The sequence below is a fragment of the Alligator mississippiensis genome, chromosome 10 (assembly GCF_030867095.1).
Source record: "Alligator mississippiensis isolate rAllMis1 chromosome 10, rAllMis1, whole genome shotgun sequence".
Lineage (NCBI taxonomy): Eukaryota > Metazoa > Chordata > Crocodylia > Alligatoridae > Alligator > Alligator mississippiensis.
Window position 1 is genome coordinate 50658799 of NC_081833.1, and position 19683 is coordinate 50678481.

Consider the following 19683-nt stretch of genomic DNA (forward strand, 5'->3'; position numbering starts at 1 on the left):
CAACATCAGCATGGCTAGTGAAATAATTCTGAGCCTAAGGGCAATGTGAAATTTTCAGAACAAAAGGACCCAGGCAGAATCCTTGTGAGAAGGGGGATATTTCAATCCTGTGAAATCTATATTTTTGTATGGTTTTCTTTTTAAGACACTTACCATAAAGGCTCCTCCTCTACTTTTTACTTGCTGACCATTTCTACTTCTTATGGTTGCTGATTTTTCCTTTTCTTTTCCAGCACTAAACAGTTGAATGCTCTATCATTCTGCTACTGGTTTGCTGCTCTATTCTCATGCAGAAGCTGGGAATCCTGTTAACAGAATGACAAATTTCAGAGCAATAAACTTAGGATCTTACTGCCTACACACACTACAGACCCTGAATACAGGTGGCAAGGATTTTATCCATTTGTAATAATTACAGCCAAAAATCCTATACTAGCAGCACATTTGGGCTGCCAAGTCACACATTCAAAAGTTAGTAAATACCACAGTTAAGGTGGTTCTTAATTCAGTCAATCCTTTGGGAGGAGGGAAATGAATGTGATAATGTAATTAAAGAATGCATTATGAAATATATGCACAAAGAGGCCAAATTAACATCTCAAGCGACACCTTAATTTTGGCATTCCCTAACTTTTTAGTGCTTGACTTCAAGCTCTTAGCACTATTTCAGTGTTTTAATGCAGTTTCCTTTTATTTTTTTAATCAAACTTGAAACAAAAAGTACAATCATGTGGAGCCTATAAAAGGGAATCCCAACCCTATTACTAGTAAAGGAAAGAAAGACCAAAGAAAAAGGAGAGGATCTTTTAAGAGCCAGACTTTTGTGGCCTCGAAGGATGGAGTACTGGGCAGTAGAAATTCTGCTTCTGAATGTATATGAATGTAGCAGGTAAATAATGGCGGTATTTAGCGGAGAGGTATTTACCCAGGTACCTCTCCACTATTTACCTGCTACATTCATTTCTCCCCCCCCTCCCTGCCAAGGCTATCTCATCCACTGACTCCTCAATTTACATCTCCACTGACTGCCTTTCTTGCATGCATACCAGCCTCTGACTTCTTTACTATTCATTCTATCCAGGAAGAGCTCACACCATCTGTAGATGCTTCTTCAGCCCAACAAAGGGTTTTTAAACCTGAAAGCTTGCTAAGAAAATTTTTTCTAACTGTGAACAATGCATGCCCCCGGCAGCTGGGGGGGGTGGGAGGGGGCACGGCTGCACTGGTGACTGCAGGAGCACAGCAGTAGCGGCGGGAGCGCAATGGTGGTAAGCACAGAGCTCCCACAGACACCGCCTGTGCTGTCAGCAGCGGGATGGCATGGGGGCGGCGAGTGCCGACCAGGGGTCAGCAACCACCTGCAGATGCCGCCAGTGGTGTTGATGGCAGGGTGGCGAGTGGCAACCGCCCACAGGCGCTACCAACATTGTAGGGGGTGCATCGCCATGCACCCCCTAAGCATCACCCCTGTTTCTAACTATTTGAGTTGGTCTAATAAAAGATACCAGCTTTACCCAAAGAACCTCGTCTACCTATGTCCTTATACAAACATGGCTACAACCTACACCCCTCTAAGAACACAGAGCTGCACAAATTTGAATCAGGGTGTTTTACTGATGAACTAATAGAGGCAACACACTGGAGTTATGAAAAATGGCCTCTAATTTTTGGCACCTCATGTAAGTAACTATGGCCTACTTTCTAGAGACAAACACAGCTGCACATACTCAGAATCTTTAAGAAGCAAGCTTCAGGCATTTTTTGTTGGCCACAGTCATTTCACACAGTAGAGGCCACTTCAGAAAACTGGAGCTGATAATGCAACAAATCAACTGCAGAATCAGGACTGAATGCAAGTCTTGTGTCTTAACTCTGTTCTGTGACTGCTGAACTTAATTCTGTTAAATGTATATTTCATTGCTTGTTGGTGTTACAAAAGCTTTGCAGGTAGATCACATGCACAGTGGAGAGCATAGATTATAATGTATTTTATAACATATATGAGGTTTATATTAGGCTCACTCTTTGTGTCAGTTGATAATAATCAGCCACCACTGACACTTAATTTAGTTCTTAACTTGGGTGCAGGTCTCCTTCAGTTCAAAAACGCTTTGTCATGGAGATCTGCAGAGTTGGAGAATGCAGGAGTATCAGAAGTTTGTTAACTTGTAAATAGTTGCTTGCCTTCAAATTAACGTCTGCTTTGTTTGTCATTATGATATAACTTAAAGTTGAGCTTCACAGTCACATTTTCATTTCATTAAGTTGTAAGCTTTGGGTTTTGAAAAAATAAACAACCTCCTCAAATTCCCTGCTGCCAAGGGAGTTGATGGTTCTGAAGGCATGTCAAGTCAAACGAATTGTGATATAGTGCTGTAGGAGTTATCATTACATCTCAGCCTAATCATCACTTAGAAAGTTAATAAATACACAGTGATATTTCTTGGTGATTCCATAGCCTCTAGTACAGTTCTTTGAAGATTACTTAAATGGGAAGGCGTTTTCCTCAATGAAAGCTAATAATAATAGTAATAATGGCATCCAAGCTGATTTCTATATGAACTTGAATTATGAAAAAAGGACATGAAAGAATAATGCATCCAGTACATTTTTTCCTCCAGATTTGGAGAATAGCTATGTTAGACCATATTCAATCCAGAAATGTGTCTGGATTGCAGATAAAAGGGCTGTAACACCCCTTTGCTTCAGCATGAACAAAATTACGAATTCCATCATAACCAAAGCAACATAGTTCACTGACAGAAAAATTAATGTATTTCATGTAAGAGTTAAGAAACATAGAATTATGTTTCCATTAGTGGTAAACTGTGTATTTACTATAGTACTAAATAGTGCACATCTCACTAATAGCTGGGGGAGGGGGGTTAGTTATGATATGGTTCAGAGAGTTTTTAAAAGCCAAAATGTATCTCAATACATTACACAAATTTTCTGGTGAGTATTATTTCTGGTCCTTTCCCAAAATTATCATGCCATATTCTGCTGAACCAGAGAACAGGAGATATTAAATGGTGATTTTGGTATATCATGAGGCACCGTTTATCAAACCAGAGATGAACTACCCACAGCTATGACTGTGAAAACACAAGAGGGGTTGGGTGTCACACTCCTAGTGATCCCTTTGCCAATTCTAGCCTAGGTATTCTTTCCATCAATTAAGGACACAATGATGTCACTTCCTTGCCTGCTCTCAGAGAAGCTCCATTTACTGCAGCTAAAGACTTGGCCTGTTATGTATTTATTAGATTTATTTAAACCTGGGAATGAATTGCAAGGGTGAATGCATTGCAAACAGCTTCCTCTCATATCTATCAGCTGGAGAAGAGACACCATAGAATCTAGTTTATTTTTATATTTTTAAAATGTTGCTCATATGACTGATAGTTGTATGATCTAGTCTGAAGTCATTTAGGGAAAAGAAAACATGAAATGACCTGTCATTTATTGGAGAGAGATTTTACTATTTTTGGTTAACTTCACCTTTGGTTATTGTTCTGGCTGAGGTGCAAGTGAGAATCCACACTTATTTTTGATGTGCATGTATTTTTAACTTATGGCAAAAATAATTAGAAACCAGGATAGGTGTTTTTTGTGTATGTGTGAATTATAGATCTAATTATATACCGTTATAAATAATAATTCACAAATAGTAACATAGTTATAAACAACTGGAACAAGTTGGCAGAACTTTTTCTAAAATCTTCCTATAACCAGTGCCCTGTCTGCAGTTAAATTCACAAGAAAAAGGTGAGAAACCAGGCAGCATCTCTTAGATTATTTGCTACAACTTGTTCACTCATGTTTAATATTTCAGTCCAAGTGGCATTCTTCAGGAAATTGGGTCATTCTGCTTTTGAAGAAAATCACTTAGGCACAAATCATGCAAAGGGACCGTGATGATAATATTATGTAAGGTAAAATACATATTCTTTGAAGCACAAGTAGACTTGATAATAAGATAATGCAGCTCTTTAACTAAAAGGTTATTGAACTGTTCCCATACTAATCAGAGCTGACTCTGGAGAACCATTCACTTCACACATAATAATCTGCAATAAGGAAGCTGGGCTGAAAAAAGGGCATTCCACCAACTTTGTCTGATTCTCCATTCCATTTACAGGTAAAGAACTATAGATCAAAAGGAAAATGAAAAGATATCTGTTTTGTATTTGACTATATGATCCTTCTGTACCCTGCCTTGCCACAATTTGCTTCATTGAAAAGGTATGTACTTTAAATAAAAAGGCATGATAAGATGATAACATGATAAACTAACATAATGCAAATCAAGAGTATTGAAAAAAGAATCATGAGAGTTTGAGCTGAACAATTTTGCATTTGTTGGGGAAGTACAAATCCAAAGCAGGATTCTCAGGAAAAGGAAAGGGGGAGTAGGGGGGAAGCAGTTGTTCAAGTGTTCATTACCCAAATCTTTGCAGGAAGTGATTGAATAGAATTACCTACAAAGAAAATGTGGCATTTTAACATTATACAATCATGTTACTCATGGCAGGTGACATCTATCTCCTTGACGGAGACTGTATCTCAAAAATACATTCACCGAGCTGTCTATAAATTCAAATAAACCCTGCAATTTAATTTTCAACATATCCATATGTTTGAGAATCAAGCCTTCAGCAGTTGAGAACAGTTTGTGTTGATGTTACTGTACCCAGTGAATAAGAAGGAAACAATGCAGTGCCACTGGAGCTATAGCCAGGTTTGGCAGGGGGCTGCAGGAAAGAATGGATTCGTCCCAGTGTTCTGGGTCTAATTCAAGATCCAGTGAATAGAATTTCCCAGAAGTTCATCCTTTCTTGTTTGGTCAAACGCAACATTTTTCATGGTTTAAAGGAACTATGTCATTACTTAGTTAGAAACACAAAGGACCAAATGTGTCATTGTGTACCATGGAAATGCTGCCAAGAATCCTTTAAAATAAAATATTAAATAAGATAAAACCTTTCATTCTTTAAAGAAAAAAATCTAGTAAAATCTTTGTTCACTTAAAGTCCTGAGTTTACATTTTGTGAGTATCTGATTTGTTATATTATTGAGAACAACACCTGAGACAGCTGCTGCAACAAAAGGAAAAATGCATTATGCCTGTTTTTTTAAAAGCATCTCTAAAATAAGTCTCATTTCTTTGTGCATGTCTGATTGTATTGTTGCTGATGAAAAATGATATCTTTATATAAGCTAGATGGGGGCAGGAGGAGGGGAAGCTTACAAAGCAGCAGCCTGAAATACTGAACAAATAACTAAAGATTTTAATTCTGTGGATTCATTTGCTGCTTTGGAATGTGATTGATACCGTAGTCTGAGAAGCATGTACACCCACCATGGCCCCACTCCTGCAATTTATTTGCTCATTATGACCTTATGCTTATGTGAAGATCAGCTTCAGTCAGTGGGGGCCTGTGCAGGTGCCAGGGTGCCAGCCATGCCATTCACATAGAGTATTTTGTAGTTCATTTGTTGGAAGGATAACTGCAGAATTTGGATCTGAGTGTCAAACACTCTTAAATCCAAGCCCATTTGCACCAGTGGTTTTGTATGATTCCACTGCTACTTGGAGTTAGGGTGAAACTCTGTGTCAATCTTACTATCATATATTTTAAAAAATAATTTAGCTTTTGCTATCTTGTTGTTAATATCAAAGCATTAGATTGTGGTGCAAACTATAGCCCCTGCTAATGTAAAGTATAATAAAACTCATCCTGAACCTTGTCCTGAGTAATCCAGACCCTAGAATACAGCACTGCTCACCCATCCCCTGCTCTCACTGAAGCAGGCTGGTGGGGAGAAACTCTACTTGGACAGAGTTTTGACTGTACCTTCTCCATCCACTGACCACAGTAGATGAGCCAGTATAGTGAAAAATAATCAAATCTCTGGCAGAAACCTGCAATACATTTACTCTCACCAGGCCCAAGAAGAAAGCAAGGGGGAATTGTAGCTCAGAAGATGTGCCTGCATCACAGACATTTAGATGGTACAGCTGACCTACTATCCCTTGTTCATGGATATGGCTAGAGCCACATGGAAATATGACATCTGTTCCGAAAATGCTAGCATTTGCGTATAAAATGGCTTGTCAAAACCATTTTCCTTCTTTTTCTGGTTGTAGTTAGTATCTATGCACTTCTTTCCTTTGCCTTCATCAAGGTTCAAAATATGAAATAAGTAACTTCAGAGACTTCCTAGTTCACACAGCTGGTTGGAAATTTAAACAGAAACATTCTGTGAATAATTTTGTTTAATCAAAAAGCCACTTTTCTGTCAAAAAATGTTTTGAGCCCAATGAAAAAAAGAATGAACCTCATAAAAGAATTTTTTGTGTAATAGGCTTGGAACTAAAGTCATTATGAAGTGAACTAAAGTCATTATGAGGTGTATGCCATTTGAATTCTTGTCAAATACAGAGGTTCTTCACACTAGGCCTAAGCACATTCATCATTCAGTTATGTTTCATATTATTTTCTAAAGAGTCATAATTCCCTTCTCCAGGAAGCATGGAAAGCAAAACCACTTGAGGAAATTTGTGTTGGTGATGGTTTATTCTAGAAAAGACTAAAGAGACCAATCTTTGTCTATTTTCAATATATTTATTGCAAGACTTAAAGATCTAAAAACTCTGGGCATTTATACATGGACTCCAGGAGTTGGGGGGAGGAAAGGGATGCAGCTCTGAGAGCCACGCTAATTAAAGCTCCTGAAGCGTCTCATGTATCAGTGTTCCCTGTGCTGAAAAATGGCAGTGGGGGCACTTTAAAGCTCATTGAATGAGATTTAGTTAAAGTGGCCCCACCGCCATTTTTCAGCACGGGGACACTGATACATGAGATGCTGGAGTCTGCTGGAGCACAGTAATTACCATGCTCCAGCAGACTTGATTAATCAAGTCTGCTCTGACATGCTGTAATTACAGTGTTTAATTATATGTGTAATTACAGCGCCTTGGAGTAGCTTCACTGCTCGTGTATAGACACCCTCTGAATGAAGTGAGAGTACAAAGAAGCCATTTTGAAGCTGCTAACTACCACAGCTCCATGCAATTTGGAGGGATTAGATTAAGTTAAACTCACTAGTCCAGAATCTGACCTTGTACTGATGAGAAGCCCAAGAGACTTCATTTGTTTGGGGATAATTTCAGTATCTTGAAAGTGCATATGCCACACTGTATACGCCAATGTACTTCTGTGCTCAGAGAGCTCCAAAAACAAAGATGCGGGAAACTATGATGTTTATTGCACTGCAGGCGTCAGAGACATTACAGGCCAAATTCCCCTTGCATCTCCCAGACCAGTACGATAACCTGGACACAAATGCAGGGAGAATGCAGCCACTAATTCACTAATTTAGATAATCCACTTTTTTATAAATTATAAATAAAATAGAGTCTATTTTAAGGAAAAGGTTACCAGAACTATTTGGAAGATTCCTATAATTTACCTAATCTGCAATCTGCAAACTTCCTACCTGATATATGATATAATAATCATTTGCTTAAGATACATTTTGTAAAATTATAACATTCGTAATTCTTGAAACAGTGTAAATTTATTCGCCAGTTGTGCATTAGTTCACATTTCTGAACCTTTTAAGTTAAAAATATGGGGTGCAATATATAACTAAGATCCAAACAAGGAACGTAATAAAGAGTATACAGGCAGGAAACTTAATATGCCATGGAATTCATCCTTGTAGCATAATTAACATTTTCTATAATGTTAATGATAAATTATTCTAATTAAAGTAATCGTCAACAATAAAAGTCAAGGGGTATCATTGTTATGAAATGGAAGGAATGTGACGTATACAATAAGGGATAATTGGGGGAAATGCACTAAGCTGAACCTAAAAAAGCTCTAAAATGCACAGTGGAACTGCAGCCACCTCATTTGCAAATGGTAGTTACTGCTATTTGCCATGCACTGTTTAGCATTGAGAACAGTTCTGTGCTTGAGATTTGTCATAGGGCCACCCTTTTCATCAGAAGAAACTCATAGAAGCACTAGGCCTTTTTAAACAGAGCTCCAAATGTGGAAAGAGTAATCACCTCAGTGGTGATTTAATGATACACAAAGGTACCAATGCTATTTTTCAGTGTCTAAAGCCATATAAGCAATTTCCATTTTACAAAACTTTCTGAACTGAACAAGAATACTGAAAGTATTTTCAGAGTAGATACCAAAGATCATGATATGTGCTAAATGTAACCCGCGATTTATTTATCCAAGGCACATCTACATAGCACACTCCCAAAGCTTTGGGTGAGGTCCTTTGTTATTGTTATTTAGCTTAGCTCCACATAAGTGAATGGAACAGAGCAGATTTGTACTGGTTTGGAAGTCTTACCCTTGAATTTGAAGAAATTTAATTATCAGTTTTCATATGTCCACTTTTAGATAGTGCTACTGGGTACTAGTCTTTTATTATAAAATCACAACAGAAAGTATTTTCACTTTGCACAAGTTGACCACAGTAACATGGTACAACACTTTTTAAGAAGTTACTGATTATCTCTGAAAAATTTAATACATTTTGACCAGTGGAAATATTCCTGTGCTCTAAAATGAATCAAATGAAATTTTCAACACTCTCCAATTATGAATCAGCTAGAATCACAATGATACATGGGAAATTTTTTGAAGTTTCTTTTGTTTTGTTTTGTTTTCAAAAATAGCTTTTAACTGAAAAACAAGGGAGCAAATGTTAAAAAATAAATATGCAGTTGTGTTGCTTTGAAAATTTATTGCACAGCTGGGGGCATTTAAAGAACTTAATTAACAAGCTCCAGCTTTAACGTGCTCTCTCTTTAAGAAAAAAAAAATCACAGTTAAGGTTTGTCCAATTAAATTTTAGGAGAGTTTGTTGATAAAAAAAGAGGCTGTGATTGTGAGCTTACAGTTTAAAAAGAGAAGCTCCAGAATAATGAAAACTTGCAAGCTGATTAATTCAGTGGAAAGCTGTTCTGTGCATAGTTTCCACAAACTCATAAGCACTAGAGCATTTTTAGCCCAAATTTAATTATAGCCTTTGATAATCAGGCTTCACTCAAAAGAAATCCCCTTCTTCCCATAATACTTGATGATGTAATGCTCTATTATAACTCAGAACTCTCCCTCCACCCGCAAAAACAAGCCGTCTTCATGTCAATGGAAAAAAAAAGGTGACCTCTTCTCCTGGAGTTTTGCATTTTGCTTTCTGCACACTGATATAGATCATCTAAGGGGGTTATTTGCTACTGGTTAAAAAAGCTTATAAAGGCCTAGTTCAAAGCAGTCTCTTTCATATGGGGGGGGGGGGGAGCGATGTTATTCTGACATCATTACTCTGAATGAGTAGCCTGTGGTTCATACAGTATAAGCTCCCCTGGAATGACAAATTTTCTGCTTTTTTTCTGGGGTGGGGGGTGGAGTTGGGGGGGGGGAACATGTTTGGGGGGAGAACAAAAAAATGCATAAGAGAAGCAAAGAAAATTCATTTGTATAAGCTTGCCCCCCTACTGTGGAATTTTCAATTATATATATCTAATTATGGCTGTCAGTTGATGAATTGAGAAAAGACATTTTTTGTCCCCCCGCCTTTTTTTGTCTCTTCGTCATCTCTTCTGTTAGAATGATTATAGCACACTTACACAACTAATTGCCTTACTGCTTATTAGTGATACAATTATGCAGACCAGACTCCTTGTGTGAACAACCATCTGCAGAGAAAAAAAAAGTGACACTATTCAAAACTATCCATAATTTAACCAATGTTATTCCAATGCACTGAGCTCAAACAATTGTTGGACCTTCATATTTCATACCCACCCTGGAAAAAAGAGGTTGTGTTTTTTCTTCTTTTTTTCTCTGTGCACTGATTCACCTCTTTAGACCCACTGTGAATTGGAAGAATGGGGGAGAAAAAAGTGCTTCAAATGTCAACAGAAAGGGGGGGAAATGAAGCATGGCTAATGCCCATTCCTCCTGTGGGTAATTTTTCTTCAAATTTTATACCAATAGGCATTTTTTCTGCTTTACAAACAGTTAAGAAAGTGCAGATGTTCTGACCACAGAAATCTGCGTATGTATATTTGTTGGCTTCTAAATAGTTTTAAAGCAACTGATACGCAACACAGAGCTCAGTAGAATGTTTTCGGTTAATGTAATTGGTTTTCAAGATGATATAAAGTGAGTGTCTCTCCCAGTCTTTGATTCCATGCTAATATGTGTCTGAAATCAAACAGGTGAAAAACTCAGAAGAGGGAGGCTCTGCTTTTATGCACATATGTAGCTGGTTAAGCAAACACAGACTGTAAAAAGCTGTTGATTTAAGGAACAATTTAGTGTGAATGTTAAAATGGCTACTGAGGGGGGAAATAACCTTATTTTTACCCTTTACTTTGCTTTCCTAAGTGCATATTCTTCAGTATGTCTATAATATGCCATTGCATTGTCACTGCACACTGGAAATAGATAGGCTTATAAGAAGGAACTTTGTGGTTGCATGACCCAAGTGTTATCAGCTCAAGAATTCAGAAACTCCTATAATAGAGAGTCAAAGATGCAGAACTTGATATCGGTCTCAACCCAAAGGTCACAAGGGTTCAAATAGAGATGTCCTGGTTCTGGTACTACCCGGGGACAGAACTCCACTGACTTCAGGAGTAAAAATACTCCTGATATACAGTGGGATAAGAACTAGTACCAAAGTCTGGTTTCAAGGTTCTTTGGGTAAATCTGCTATCTTTTATTAGACCAGTTGAGTTGAGTTGGTCTAATAAAAGCAGATTTACCCAAAGAAGATTCACCCTATGTCCTTAGACCAACATGGCTACAACCTACATGCCTGTACCAAGGTTTGGGTTCAGCCTTTTAAGGAGACAGTTAACAAAAATCAAGCTCTCAGAAACCATGAGGTTTGCTTCTAAGAGCAGCAACTGGAGGAATTTTAATGTATGACTTTTCTCCAGCCTTTGTCTTATTCTGGGACTGCCCTTCTCAAAGTAGATACAGGACTAAAGCACGCAGAATCCTATTCTCTTTCTCACCCTCAGTTGTTTATGGAGTTGCATAATTAGACTTTCAGATCCATAGTTTTGGTGCAGTCCCTCTGGGTCTCACAGGAATAATGTTACTCTGATGACAGCTTCATAAATGTGTTTTCAATCAGAGCTCTTTCAGAATTTCTCTGTCCCTTAAGGAGTTTTTCTGATCTCATCCTCAGATGTAGACTGTTCTTACATTGGCATCACAGAGGTGGAGTTGCTTAAAATAAGAAAAGTGTACTCTCATTTGTCTGTCATATTTTTGATAAAATAAGTTTTTATGTGTTGACTTGTTATGAAAAAGCTTTATTCATCTTCAGATAGGATTCTTGCAGCTTTGCTCCTGGAGTCTTTGACAAGGCCATCAAAACTCTGAGATTTGTAATGTACTGTCGTAAGTTCTCAGGCAAAGAACATTTGTTTCAGCAGTCCAACACCCTCGTTGACCAGCCGGGGGACTCCCTGCTTCTCAACCTTAACCTTTGCTCTCTTCTTTCTTGATAGTTTTATTTTGCTAACCCCCCAAAATATGAGAACCTTCTGATTCCCTGTCTCATAACAAAGCACAGCACATCCATCTGCCACTTTGGATGAGATTTTTGACCTTGTCAAGGAGGCTAAGACATCCAAAAAGCTCGAGCCTAAATTGATTCAATCTTTGCAGGTTAGTCTAACCTGCGTAGATTGAATGGACAAGCAAGTAAATAGGCTTTCACCTTTGAGTCCAGAAATGCAGCCACATGGCTGGAGGGCGGGGGGCCAGCACAGCAGCCCCTGCCAGACTTTTCCCACTGGAGTGGATGGGCGAGGGCGTGGGACAGCAGGCTCAGGTGGAGGGGGATTAAACCCCACTGCCTCCCCTCTCCCATCGGCACAAGATCCCAGTGGGAGTTTGCCCAGCTTTCCCCCCTGCTCACGACTCAACATGGCCCGGGATCCCCAGAGCCCTCCTTCCAGCCAGGGGGAGATCCTGCTGCAGGATAAAGCTTGTAGCATAAGAACTAGTGTAGGCCTAATGGTTTTCCAATGCATCTTTCCAGTAAAATCTGTAGTCTAAATTCCTATAAACTCAGTTTCTGAATGGTGGACATAGCAAATTATCCAGTAACCTTGTAAAATGCATCAAATGCATCTTTTATGCATCAAAATGCCTTGTGTTTCTGGTTGTTGAAACCAAATGTAACCAATTTAGGCAACCTGCTAGAATTTCTAAGAAACTTTACTGCTTTACCTTATCACTTAGGTTTGGATTCCTGGTCTCTATCTTGCTCATTATGTAGAACAATTTCAATGCCACCATTTTTTACAATACTTGTTATTTTTCTCGTGGAATTCTGTATCAGGCAACTTATTCAAATAATTAAAAAAAACACCTTATAGCTAACATAGCTATGGAAAAAAACTTAAAACATGACTTGATTTTATTCAGAATGCTCAGAAACCAAAATGTGGGCATATGCATGCACCAACCCTCTACCCCCAAAGTGTGCGCATGTGTATACGCGCACACATCCCCACATGTGTACATTACCTCCCTTTGGTTTCTGAACCTTTTGAGAAACACTCAGTCACTCACTGTTGTTTTTAAGTCAATTTTGTGATGGGGGGCTTATGGTTGATATAAGACTGCATTATTAATCAGATGAGAACACATAATATCAAGTAAACTTTTGTTGTGATTCTGGGGTTGAACCTAAGAGCTGAGCTCTAAAAATGTGATTGTGTTTATTATGTAAGAGGCAAGGATTTCTTGGGATGATATCTTTTATTGGACCAATGGTATACACAATCTTTTGACCTGAAGAAGAATGTCGATATGATGAGTTTATTGGTCAGTGCTGTTAAGTTGAGGAAGTAGTGGGTTAAATCAAAAATGGGTGGTGCAACAAGTTCAAAATGTTGGTAGGGTTGCCCAACTCTTCCCTGGGTTTTTTTGCTTATAATTTTGACAAACTTGCTGTTTGGATTGAAATTGTCTATGTTGCGTATATATATTTGGGTGTATAGGCATGTTTGTCTAAATTAAGCCAAAACTATTCAGCCTTTCCCATGAATTAGAGTATGGAAAATTGGTTGCTTTGCCCACATTAAAATTATTGGCCTCTTTTTTTAAAAGAATTAGAAAAAGCTTGGGAAGCTTGAAAGCTTAGGACCAGGGACTTAAAATATAGCATATATTCAGTGTTTGTGTCTTTTTGTCATCCCCTTAAGAATCTGCTCAAATGTGACCAGGATGAAAGATGCCCAGTAGAAACTTTCTAAAAGTTAAAAAAAATTCTCTGAAGATTCAATCCTCACTGGCTAGGCTCAGTTCCCTTAAAAGTTCTTGTTCCAAGCAGATTGACATGCCATTCACACAGAGCAACAGCAGTAATGTATGCCAGGGTCAGTGTAGATATCATAATTAAACCAAAGAAGACAAAACAAAGGTGAAGAGTAAACTAATGGAACAAGAAACCAAGTATTAGGAAGAGGTAGAATGGCAATGTGAACATATTGGAAGGGAGTGAACAGAAGAGAATAAGCAAAGGGAATAAGCAAAAAGAATCTATACTCACTGGAATACATTCTCATTCTTGGCCAGAATAAAACCCAAAGATTCCTGGGTCTCACCATTCCTCCACTCTCTGCAAATCTCTGTGAATTCCTTGCACTCCAGTGACAGACATCCACTGTTCTAACATAGACCCCACATCGGTGTTAACAGGTTGCCACATGATAGAATTTCTGTTTTGTTTTATTTCTTGCAGTTAATTCCTTTAACAAACCTAAGATGTTAGACACAAACCATGTTAAAGAAATACTTGTCATGGTACAAAGTCAAGGTTCAAAAGTTAGGAAATATCTCAGTGGTAACTTTATTTTGACCACACTGCATGAGGCATCAGAACTCATTTTTTAATTTATTTTCTATCCAAGCATATCTACATTTTGGCCATTAGAACTTTGTCGGCCAGCTGTGGGCTGCTAGTTCTGCGTTAATGTTCCTCCTCAGCTACCACTGAGGCATTAGGCTATAGTTTTAGATGCTCCACAAAGTACTTCAGGGTTGGTGCCTCACTTACGATTTGCTTTACTTTTTCAAGTGGCCGCTTATGACTCTGAATATTCCTAAACCGCCCCATTGTGTGTTCATTGTTTCAGTAATTCACAGTCTTCAGGCAGGTGTGTAAAGAATCTGGAAAGCTAGCTGGGCATTCATTCAGGTCATTTAACTGAACATTGCCTGTTATTGGCTCTTAGTTCTCAGACGGCGCATCTACACGAGATGTTTAATGCACAGTAGCCCAATAACACTGCGCAGTAGTGTGCCAGGCAAAAATGGTGCTAATATGCTAGGAGACAGTGGTGTTGATGCCTACACGGTCAGATGGGTCACTAAGTGGCTGGAGGTCCACACCCAGAGGGTGGTGGTAGACGGGTCTTATTCGACCTGGAGGGATGTGGGTAGTGGGGTTCCCCAGGGCTCAGTCCTCGGGCCTGCGCTGTGCAGTATCTTCATCAGTGACTTGGACGAGGGGGTAGAAAGCACCCTGTTCAAATTCGCAGATGACACTAAGATGTGGGGTGAAGTGGGTATGCTAGTAGGAAAGAACAGGCTGCAAGCAAGATCTAGACAGGTTACAGGGGTGGGCCGATGAGAACAAGATGGGGTTCAACACTGACAAGTGGAGGGTAATGCACCTGGGGAGGAAGAACCAATGGCACACCTACAGGCTGGGGAACTCCCTTCTCACCAATGTTGAGACAGAAAAGGATCTTGGAGTCATCATTGATGCCACAATGAACATGGGCCGACAAAGTGGGGACGTGGTCAGGAAAGCCAACTATACTTTGTCATACATCCACAAATGCATCTTAAGCAGGTCCAAGGAGGTGATCCTCCCCCTCTATGCGACACTGGTCAGGCTGCAGCTGGAGTACTGCGTCCAGTTCTGGGTGCTGCACTTCAGGAGGGATGTGGCCAATATAGAGAGGGTCCAGAGGAGGGCCACCCGCATAATCAGGGGTCAGCAGGACAGGCCCTACGAGGAGAGGCTGAGGGACCTGAACCTGTTCAGCCTCCAAAAGAGAAGGCTGAGAGGGGATCTAGTAGCAGTCTACAAGCTAGTCAAGGGGGACCAGCAGGCATTGGGAGAGTCCCTGTTCCCCCGAGGACTCCTGGGAGTTACAAGAAACAATGGACACAAACTAGCGGAGGGTAGTTTCAGGCTAGACATTAGGAGGCGCTATTTCACTGTCAGTGCAGCTAGGACCTGGAACCAACTTCCAAAAGAAGTGGTGCTGGCTCCTACCCTGGGAGTCTTTAAAAAAAGGCTGGACGAACATCTGGCCGGGGTCGTTTGACCCCAGTACTCTTTCCTGCCACGGCTGGGGGTCAGGACTACATGAACTCCTCAGGTCCCTTCCGACCCTACCAACTATGAAACTATGCTACTGTGCCATAATATTAAGCTACTGTACAGTAAGCATCACTAAAAAACCATGTGCCAGTGCTACTGCACAGTAGCTACGGTTACTGCACATTTAGTTAGTACTTCATTAAGCAAGTACTAAACTAAATACACAGTAAATACTGAGCATTAAATGAACACCTGGACTCACCCAGAGTCTCTTAAAAGTTAATAGATGCCTACTGTAGGGGACATTAGCTCTCCTTAGCTTCAGCTTGTCTGCATTTGGTCTACTATTCCACTTCCAGTAAACATGTATGACTTGGATCCCCATCTTGGCTAGGGGCAGAAATTACACATAAACAGATATAAGTGATTGGAAACCTGTTCAAATCATACAACAAAAGTTCAGTGCACATAAACCACTTTCAAAATGGCTGAAACTGGTTTAAGATAAACCTGGATGAATGTAATATCAGACTTCAATGATTTAAATTAAATTGGTTTATTGAATTTCTGTCTCAGCTCCCTTCCAAATTCAAGTTAATTTACAGTCCCCAAACATCCCAGGATGCTTTGCACCTCCCCTGAAAACCCCTCTTACAGAATGGATGGGCTAGCATTGGCCCAAGTTGTCAGCTCCAGTCAAGCAGGGAAGTGTGCTCCCAGCTTCTGGCTTAGGCCACTGTAGGCATGTGGCTGCATTTCTGGAATCAAGGTGAATGTTCACTTACTTATCAGTTCAATCTATGCAGCTTTGACTAATCTGTAAAGATTGAATCAATTCTGCCTCAGGTGTTTTGACTGTCTGTACTTAGCCCCTGTGGTCCTGGATTGCCTCATCTTTAGTATTTCCTTCTTCTACAAAAAGAATGTGATTGCTTACCAGTTTTACACCTGGAAGTCCATTTGCTGCATCATCAGCCTTACAATGGGAATGCCTTGGGGGCTGCATATTGCCAAAACTTCTGATATGCATAGTTAACAGAGCATGCCAAGAGGCATGGCAAAGGTTTCCAGTTAGCTGGATGGCTCCTGTTCATTATGCCAAAATCAAAGTAGGTTACAAAATTAATTTCTATGTAAAGAAAAATTTGAAATGTTTAAATGTTTCTTTCTTTATTTTTTTCTTTTCAAAACAAGAACAAAACGTCTTTCACATCACTCACCCCTAAGGCTGGCTATGACAGAGGGGATGGATATGAGCTTTTCTCTGTGGCAATAGCAGACAGGACTAGGTTTAATGGCCTCAAGCTGCAGTAGAGGAAATTTTGGTTGGAGATTAGGTAGAACCTTCTGACTAAGAGGGTGGTCAAACATTGGAACAGGCTGTGCGCGCCGGGTCTGACCCCGGGTCCCTTTCGTCACTCTGCACGCGGGCTGTGGCCAGCAGCCCAGGCAGGCCGGGTCGGAGAGGGCGGGCGCCGAGCTACAATTAGGCACAGACACGTAACGGTTGATTTTAAGATTATTTTACTTACACCGAGATGGTCGTGGTGTAGGCTGAGAACTTGCTTGAGTTGCGGTTACAACAGAAAACACGAACACACGTGGAGGTTGCAAGGCTCCATGCAGACAAAACACGAACAATCACGTGGAGCTTGCTAGGCTCCACGCAGACAAACTCCGGATGTCCAGGACAAGCGCGCATTAAACTCGTCGTTACTTCTTATAGTAGGCTCCGTTCGAAGACGGGAAGAGGTGGGCGGTGGATCAGGCCGCCAAACCCCTCTGAGCGACACACAGGGTTTCTATTACCCTGCCGCGCACACCCAGAGTCCCCACGAGATGGATGCAGAGTCCTCTTCGGCTTGGGCGGAAACTGCTCAAGCCTCTTATATGGCTAGCAGGTCGATCGCTAGCCGCCACGTGTGAATAATTTAGAACTAGCCAATTGCGGGGCACGAATTTGCATACGACGAGCGGGAAACCTTTGCACCGTGCATTTCTGTGTTGCAAAGGGAAATGCACCCTGCAAAGATTGCTGCAAAGTGACGGGAACACTCCTTTGCACGCGGGTTCTCTGCGCAGCAGAACTCCTCCGTGCAATGAAGTTGCAAGCCCACGGGGATAATTCTTAGTGCCGAAGCACACACAAAAAAAAATCAGACCTTTGGGTCATGACACAGGCTACCTAAAGAAATTATGGAGTCTCCATCCTTGGAAATTTTCAAGAACAGGTTGGATAGACACTTGGCTGGGTTGTTTTAGTCAGGAACGATCCTGCCTTGAGCAGGAGGCTAGATGACCTTGTGAGTCCCTTCCAGCCCTACTTTTCTATGATCCTATGTGCACCAATTTCAATCAAAATCAATTACTAATGTTGTAGTAAAGAGGCTTGTTATAATGCTAGAAGGGCTAAATTCCTTAACGGGACTTTTGCTAAGGAAGTCAGTGAAGTAAAGATGAATTTGGTACAATATAATTATTTTTTTCTCTAAACTGCAACAGTAAGTTGCTGGGAGGCATGACCTTTGAAATTAAGCCATCATTAAGAACATCAGTTTTTGGCCTAAGAACGAAAGGAGCCTGCAAAGGAATTAGTAAATATATATGAAAACTTACCTAGTCATGATCTGCAAACACCTGCAATGCCGTAGTGATTTCTGATGGATAGTCCTTTAATCTCCCATAAAAGGCAGGACCATATCCAATGGCTGGAAGCTAAAGACAGATGAAGATAGAACTGTTCCTTCTGTATTGACTTTAGCAGTTCACTTTTTCACTCTTCCTTGAGGAGCTGGCAGCCCATAAACTAGGTCAATCCCAAGTGAATTTGCCCCACCCTGTAATAAATCCTAAAAGTGTTTATACTGGACACTCTGCAAGACTGTGACCAGTAGGCCAGCTACTAGGTGTTAGTATAATTAATTTTGCTTAGCAGGGTTTTGTAATTTGATTTCTTTTCTTTATTCTCTCCCCCTTCCCCCCCCCCCCCCCCAGGTTATTTTTGCCTTTCATTTAGGACAGATTCAGTCAGGGTCTATCTTGATCATGTTACGGCAGGAAAGTTGCAAGGAGCTTGCACTATCTCCTTAAAGAAAAAAAGATACAATGGCAAGTGAAATAGCTTGCTTTGCTTGAGACATTACTTACCCTGTCATTATTTTACACGACCAAATACAGTGCTGGCCGTAATCTGCTGCCTTTCAAGTAGGAATAAAATACATTACTTATGCAGTGAATGTTTTTAATGTAACAAAGAGAAGGAATAAAAATGCCTTACAACAGTTTTATTAAAAACAAATTCCCACAGTAAATACATATACACTCTGGTACCATGGTGAAACAGCCAAAGACATCACTGTTAAGTGCTATGGGAAGTACTTATAAATTACTTGAAATAAAAAACATTGTTGCCTGGACATCAGGGTTGAAATGCTGCAGTTTGTAATAAATTAACACAGAACTTCACTTCCCCTCCTCTAACAAAGCAGCCATTTGTCTGAATAACCCACATTCAGCTGTGAGTTATATTTTCACAACTGCAACTGCATTCATTTGCAAATCATTCTGCAGTTTTAATGCTCAAGTTTTAAATACCTTAAGAACTAATAAATAAAGCAAAGTAGAGCAAACAGTTGGCGTGGAGCCTAAAAACTGGCCTAATTTCTGGGGGGGGGGGGGTTCTTTTTTCCCTTTCAAAGTAATTTTGCACATCTAAAGTTTCTTCAAACTATGTTTTTGTTTTAAATTTAAATGTTCCTTTACCAGCTTCCATTTCAGACAGAGCATTTCATATTTCCATTAACCATAACAAAGTAGGTCATTTGGATTTTGCGTGTTAATAAAGTTTTTATTTCCTAAATAGTGTTAGAAAAGGTTTGTAACTTTCTTTTGTGGTTTTTCCTGTTGTAACTAACCTTTATCTGTTAGTATTTGTAAGTTTTTTAGTTTTGTTTTTTATTGCTCCTCGACTTTATCCAGGACAATCTCTAAAGTAAAAGCTTTGTCACTTTAGCAGTTTTGTTTGAATACAAAGCAAACAATCCAAAAGAGAATCTCTTTTCACAAGCTGTTGGGTAAAAGGAAATACAATGATTTTCAGATTTTTTGAAAATAAATCATATAAAGTAGTATGATGGAAGCATTTACTTACTAAGTTTGAGGTTTGGGGTTATTTTCCTGGCATAACTAAGTCTGGTTTCTATATATGGAATCTTAGGCTTTGTTCCACTTACTTACATTGTTTTAAATAAACTACTCTGGACATGCTTGAAATGGCTGGTA